Source organism: Condylura cristata, unplaced genomic scaffold, assembly GCF_000260355.1.
Source record: "Condylura cristata isolate star-nosed mole 26May11 unplaced genomic scaffold, ConCri1.0 scaffold00008, whole genome shotgun sequence".
Lineage (NCBI taxonomy): Eukaryota > Metazoa > Chordata > Mammalia > Eulipotyphla > Talpidae > Condylura > Condylura cristata.
In genome coordinates this window covers 59,124,548-59,132,098 of record NW_004567109.1, presented here as the reverse complement: position 1 = coordinate 59,132,098, position 7,551 = coordinate 59,124,548, and the positions used below count along the sequence as shown (strand labels likewise).

General features: G+C 48.0%; 1 protein-coding gene across 1 annotated transcript in view; it reads right to left on the bottom strand.

The window, feature by feature from the left end:
- NEURL1B (neuralized E3 ubiquitin protein ligase 1B) overlaps positions 1–7,551 on the bottom strand; it is a 41,617-nt gene that overhangs the window by 18,786 nt on the left and 15,280 nt on the right. The gene's annotated exons all lie outside the window — the stretch shown is intronic.

Sequence of the window (7,551 nt, the reverse complement as noted above, 5' to 3'; positions counted from 1 at the left end):
GGAGGGCGGGGAGGAGAGAGTTTAGTTGCCTTTTCCATGCAACTTTTGTTCAGAAACAAGGCAGAGGGCCCTCCCTGGTGGCACAGAGGGTTAAAGCACAGCACTGCAAGCTAGCTGCAGCCTCTTCAGTGAGAGTTTGAACCCCTGCGGAGGAGACCCACATGGAACAGCCGCTCTGACCCACCCGCTGCTCTGCTCCGCAGTGTAATTTCAGTTGGATCTGCCTGTCCTGCTCCCCATTCTGTCCCTGGTGAATCCTCTCACCCCCTCTGGCCTGTACCCCAGTTCTATATGAATAAATAAATCTTAAAAAAAAAAAAGGCAGGAAAAGTATTGGAAAGGACAGAGTCTTGGGATCCCCTCACAGTGGTGTCAGAGGGAGTCTAAGGAACACTACGTGGAATCCCAAGCGCCTAGGTACTTCCTGGCTGTGTGAGAGGCAGCAGACTCTGCCATTTCTCTAGCCTGTTTCTTGTCTCTAAAATGGGGACCTTGCTTAATTCATCCAGTTACTAAAAGATTATGTGGGTTAGGTTTCTAGAATACTGACTGGCACAAAGTACGTACTTATCAGGCAACTAATAATATTAATCTTAACGCTGAGGATGCAAAGGAAACGCAGGCCAGGAAGATTCTGCAACTTCTCCTTCCTTCTCCCCACAGAAAACGAAGGCACTCTTTCTAAGCAATGTCGGCTATTCTACAACGTGTACTTTTCAAAATTCATTTCTAAGGGAATTATGCCCAAAGACCTGGGGAACCTTGGGATAATCTCCTTTCAAAGGATTTGTGCTCTAACACCAAGTCTGGGTGGCTGGTATTGAGGTAGAGGCTTTGTCCCCTGCAATTTTCCTCCTCCATCCCAATGGCAGATGGTGGGAGGCTTGGGCAGCCTGGGAGGTGGCAAGGTGGGTAATTACTGCGCAATTGAATACAAGTCTCATGGAAATGCTCAGAAAAGGCAGGCAGACCCTGGCACACATTGCCCAGTGGGTAAGGGAGAAGAATGATGACCCCCAGGGAAGAAGAGGCCATGTGGTTCACTGAGCTCTGGGCACATCGGGGGTTCAATTAGCACTGAGGCTAATGAGAGTGAGAACAGAGCACATGGAGAGGGAGAGGCAAAGGCCCAGCAGGTCAGCCGTAGCTCCCTGTCCTCAGGTCTGAGAGGAAGGGCGCCGAGGAAGACAGCCATACTGGGAAGCTGGGAGACAGCCCCTCTCCAGACAGAAACCACGGAGCCACAGAAGACAAAATAAAAGGAGGGAAGCCAGTTGCTCTGCACTATCAGAAATGCTAAATAGAAATTCTTCTGGCTAATGGAAACTGGAAGAAATGAAGATACTAGAAATAGCATGAAATTTGTCAGATACAGTGATGGACAAGAAGTTATTAAAATGTATGTTATGGATGGAGCTGGAAGGGATCGTGCTTAGTGAAATAAGCCGGAAAGACAAAGAAAAATACTAGATGGTTTCACTTATAGCAGGAGTGCAAGCGATCAAGACAAAAAAAAAAAACTGTAATAAAGCAAAAACAAAAGTCAACAAACAACTATAAACCAGAGACAGTCTATGGGGCGGAGAGGAGAACAGGATCAAAACTGGGATGGGAAGCGCACACGGACTATGGTGATGGCACACGGGTGAACTGGCGGTGGGAAGCCCATGGGATTACAACCAAGATGAAAATTGCACAAAATGAAGAATGATGTAAAAAGAAAAATATATATACATATATATAATAAAGTGTTAAAAAATGCGTGTTACTGAAAAAAAAAAGGAGGGAAGCCAAGGACCCACATTAGAGTAAAGAACATAGGGACATTAGCCATTCGCCCATTTACCAAATGTTTAGGGAGTACCAAGTAGTGGCCAGGCACGTGTTAGGCACTGGAAATATAACTACCTCCAAGACAGATAAGGCCCTTGCTCTGATGGAGCTGACATTCCAGGAGCAAAGAGAGACAAATATAACCTACGCTGTCTTTTGGGATGTATTACAGAGAAAACTGCAGCCAAGTGAGGCATGCAGAAAGTGTTAACTTAGGATTTTGAGGGAGGCATCCTAGTGACTTTCGGACAGAGAATCCAAAGGAGGTGAGGGAGTGAGCCATGAAGGTTTCTGGAGGAAAGAGCACTCCAGGCATGTGCAAAGGTCCTAGGGTGGAAATGTACAGGTCAGGTTGAGAAATAGCAAGGACAAGGAATCCAGGTAGCTGGAATGGAATGAGCAAGAAGAAGGGGAGTGGAAGGGACACAGCACTGGTATTTGGGGGTAGGGGACACCCTATGTGGTAGTTTTGGTTTTGCTTAACTGAGAGGGGACATTATTGGAGGTTTAGAGCAGACTGTAGTGGAGTGTGGACTGTTGGTGGGGGAAGGGGCGAGCAAGGAAGCTGGAAGCTACAATAAAGCTACTGGATTATTTATTCTGGAGCACACATGATGGTGATGAGAAGGGGTGAGATTCTGGATATGTTTTGAAAGGGGTTAAAGTGGGGAGGTTTTAATTTTAAAGAGAGAAATCTCTTTCAATATATTGTTAACCCTCAAAGAACACAGGGATGGGGGGGGATGACCCCCAAGTAGAAAGCCATACATATTTTAGAGTCAGCCCTCCCTAAAAATGAGTTCTGCAACTGTGGCTTCAATTAACTGATATCCACGGCTGACTGACCCTGAGATTGGATGAATCTGTGAATGCAGAACCTCCAAGTAGGAAAAACCTATGTATTTCAAACCTGTGTTGTTCAGCTCAACTTGTTTTGGATGTCTGACTTATAAACAGGAAAACAAACCCACACAAAGGAACTTTTAGCTCCGTAAGAGATACTCAAAGGGGTAGCAGAGACGTGATAAGAAGGGGTAGGGCAGGAACTTTTTCATTTCATTCTTGATTCCCCAGCAAAGAAGGCCTGGCACACACTAGGCCTTTGTAATGCCACCTGCCACCTTTGTGATGGTTAGAACTAGAGCAGACCTCAGAGATCAGTCTTCTCCAGTAAGCCCATTTTATAGTTGGGGAGATGGGCCCAGAGAGGAAGCATAAAGTTAATTGGGGAATCCCTTTATGGGGTTCTTCTGCCAAGCCATGTGTGATGCAGAGGTGGGGTGTCAGGATGTTCCTACCCAAGGGGGGCAAGGCGAAGCCAGGGAAGGCTGGGTACCTCCTCTTATAGACCCTGTGCTGTCAACACAGTGACCCCATTTCCTGTAACTCCTGCTATCAGCCCTGTGGGTATGGGCTGTTTCTGCCTGACCACCATCCACTCCTCTTTTTTGGTTACTAAGCCCCAATTTTCCTGAGGAGATTCAGGTCCAGTGGTCCAGTGGGTTGGCCTCACACCAATTCTAGATTCAGGCCAAACAGATCATCACAAACTTATCACTCTGGGATCCTTCTTATACTTATTGGGCTTATTGGAGAAGATTGATCTCTGAGGTCTGCTCTAATTCAAACCATCACAAAGGTGGCAGCTGGCATTTACCAAGTGCCAGGTTGAATTATGTTTTTGATATCGGCAGCTGTCCTAGTTGATAAAGTCGCCATGTATTCAGTGACCTGTATGAGACACCAACTATGGACTGATGGTTTGTCATGTGTTTCCTCCTTTGAGCCTTATAATAACCCTACAGAGTAGTGACTACTATTGTTCCTTTCATGCAAATGAAGCAATGTAGTGTCAGAGAGGTTGAATTACTTGCTCTCAGTCACACAGCTAGCTTAGCTAAGGATAGCTGCAACTGAAGTTTGTGTGAACCCCATTCTTCATTTTTAGCCATTTTATCATATTCTCTCGACCTTTTAGGAACTGACACAGGATAGACAGAAGGGCTGGGCTTAGGCCCCTGATGTAGGAGAGGGGGAGTGAAGGGCTGCTTACTGACCCCTTTTTATCCTTGGGCAGGCTTGCTAGGCACTGGACTGGTGGAAGCAGGCAATGGGGCAAAATGCTTACATCACTTATTCATCCTCCATGTATCTACTCATCATCTGTCCATCCACGTACCCATCCACCATCACCCAACACCCATCCATCCACCTATCCATCCACCCATCCACGCACCCACCCATAGATCCACCCACCCACCCACTCACCCACTCATCCACCCATCCATCTCTCCACCCATCCTTTCTGCAGGTGCATTTGCTAGTGTCAGGCCCTGAGGTGCACAGGTGATCATACAACCCTGCCCTGATAGAGATCCAACTTTCTCCATGTTGGAAAAGCCACACTGATGAATAAACAATGACAAAAGAGTATGATCAAGATCACTTTAGGGGCCAGCATTACTACAAGGCGGCCATAGGGTCCAAAAGAGGCCCCAGACTCAGCCAGAGACTCGGAGGCAGAGGGTGATGGTCTCAGGGCCAGGTCTTCAAGGTGGACAGGGTGCAGAGGGAACATTTCAGGTGAGGGAACACTAGGGGCGGGGTGGAGGGGAGCTGGCCATTTGTAAGGAGGACAAATAACAATCAGTGTGGGAGAGGATACCTGAGGTTGCACAACCATTGCCTCACAGACTGCGGGGTGAGGGTGCCACTGCGGGGTGGGGGCCAGATAGGAAGACCCTGAATGTCTGTCTGAGAGGCTCAGTTGGAATGACACAGGGTGGGGAGGGGGACTTGGGGCCTCCAGCGAGCACGCCTGACTGCCTGTTGGGGGGCCTCCAGGGCAGCACAGAGGGTAGGCATAGGCTAAGCTGCAGCCAGCTCGAACTACAGGGATAAGACAGGAGCCCACTGGAGAAGAATTTCAGCAGGGCAAAAACCAGACAAGCAGAGGAAATACCTCCCGATGTATTAACCCTCAGGAGAAGCAAGAACCTACTCTCCCCAAACACACGCTGCAGCCTCTGGCCTATTATAGCTTCCTCCCGGGTCCCACAGGCCAGATTCTGTCAAGGTCCCCACAACTGGCAAACTCCCCAGGAAACATCAAGTATGGCCACAGATCAAAGGCCCTCTGGGCACCGAAGACCACAGCACCCTTCTTTGCCTTCTTTGATTATTTTTATCTTCCCCTCTATCACTGTTGCTTTTTCCTAATCTTATTTCTCAATCAGAGAGTTTCTTACAAAAAGTGCCTGGGGAATTCTAAGCAGATGTTCTTTCACTGTGGCCTGGAGCTTGAATGAGTGCAGTGGTGGGGAGAAACACAGCTTTGTAGTCTAAAGGAAAGTCCTTGCAAAACCAGCTATATGTAAGGATAAAATACAGTCAAGTCACCAGTGAAGTTTACATATTTGTTTAATCTTGATTATATGATCCAACTTCCTTTGGGGAATGAGGGATAAACACATCCCCCCCTTCTGAGGCCTGGGTCTTGATGTCGGATAAAGAACACCAGAGTGACAAAGTTCTAAGAGGAAGTGTTGTTTACACCAACTGAAAACACTTAAGAGAATAACAATAAGCCTGCTCTAAAGGGTAGACTAACCCCTGCTTTTAGCTTGGCCCAGGGAAAGTGGATTCTACAATAGAAAAATGGGAATCCCAGAATCTGTGCTGTGGTTTGCAGATGTCAGTGGAAAACCTGAACTTGATCATTGAAATTACTGCAATAAATATAACCACCACATCATAGAATATTTGAAAAAGCGGAGAAAAATCCACCCCACCTCCCCATGTAACTTGAATTGTGTTTATCACTGTCCCCACCTGACCTTTCTCCAGGTAAGAATACTAATACAGCCCTCCCTGGTGGCGCAGCGGGTTAAAGCACAGCACTGAGAAGCTAAAGCCACTTCAGCATGAGTTCGATTCCCGCCTGCCTCCTGCCCCAGAGGTGACCACATGGCGAGCCAGACCTCTCCTGACCCGCCCGCTGCTTCCCTCAGCAGTGTACTTCGTCGATCTGCCTGTTCTGCTCCCCACTCTGTCTCTGGTGAAGCCTCTCACCGCCCCTGATCCTCTGGCCTGTACCCCAGTTCTGTATGCACAAATAAATCCTTAAAAAAAAAAAAAAAAGGCATGACTTGTACCCAATGTTTTTGACATGTAATTGCTGATTCTCAAAATGAATGCAAATTATTGTCTGTATTTTCCAGGAGAAAAACAAGGCTTCAGACAGGAGACACTTCCTGCAGCTGCAGGGAGCAGCACTGAGATGTGAGCCCCCAGCCAGTGCCCTTCTTCCTGCCCCACTTTCTTCCAGAAATATCACGGAAGTACTAAGTTCTAAGTAGCAGTAGCACCTTTTCTAACTTGACTGCAGTCAGAACACCACAACAGATACCCAGTTGTGCTTTCTGTCTTTCTTTCTTTTTTTTTTTTTAAGATTTATTTATTTATGCATATAGAACTGGGTACAGACCAGAGGTGTGTGTGTGTTGGGGGCGGGGGGGAGGAATGTTGAGAGGATCCACCAGAGACAGAGCGGGGAGCAGAACAGGCAATCTAATGAAATACACTGCTGACTGCTGAGGAAGCAATGGGCGAGACAGGAGAGGTCTGCTGTGCCATCTGAATCACCGCCTTGGCCGGGGATCAAACTTGTGCTTTAGTGGCTGCAATAGCTTCATAGTGTTGTATTTTAACCTATTGTGCCACCAAGGAGTGCCCACTTCCTTCCTTTTCTAACTTAACATTACATATAAAGCATTTTCCCACATGACTGTCAAGTATTCACTGGACTTAAGATTTCACGGGGCAGAATATTCCACCCAGGGCCAAAATGTCCCCCACTTCTCCATTCCTGGGGATCACTCCAGCTTTGCCCCCAAGTGGCTGACACATTGGGCATAGAGTTTTCTGGCACCAGGACAAGAATCAAATGACTACATAGTCACTGGTATGTTCTGTCATAAGAGCCCTCATGCCACACCTGGATTGGACTATGCCACTTTTCTTCGTGGTCAGACAAATCCCTGCAGACCTCATGGGGATACCACCTCTGGTCCACAAACTCCTTCCTCTCTGGCCAGGATCCTGGACCAGGAACTCTAAGAACAGGGCAGGTGGAGGAGGTGTCTGTGGTGTAGGAAGCGAGGGGCCCAACCCCCATGGCTGACCTAGTGCTCCAGCCCCCCAACAAGACCAAAGGGAAGGGTATCCCCAGTCCAGGAAACAGTATCCGGCTCAAGATGTATGGGCAGAGATTTGGGGGACTGGATGAAGTGTGGTTTCATCCACTTAGGGAGAAGAGGGCTCTTTGGGGACTCTTTTTAAATAAATGTCACCACCACCCAGCCTTGGGCAAGTCCTTGAGAAAGCCAGGTGGACGCTGCTGGAGCTGCCCCCCTGAGCGGTGCGTTACTGACCTCTGCACTTCAGGATAAGTCCTTTTGGAAATACTAGGTACTTTACTCCCTTGTGGGCTCTGGGTCAAGCCTGTGTTTTGCTGTAAATTTGCCCGAAGGCCCTGAGGCAAATCGGGGTCACCAGTATTTCCTGTACATGGTAAACAACCTCAGACCCCCACCTTGGCTGTTGAAGGGGTGGGGGCAATATGTACCAGGTCCCAGCAGAAGGCCTGGCACCTAGTAGGTGTTCTGGTTCATTCCCCTTCCCCTTCTCTCTCTCTCTCTCTCTCTCTCTCTCTCTCTC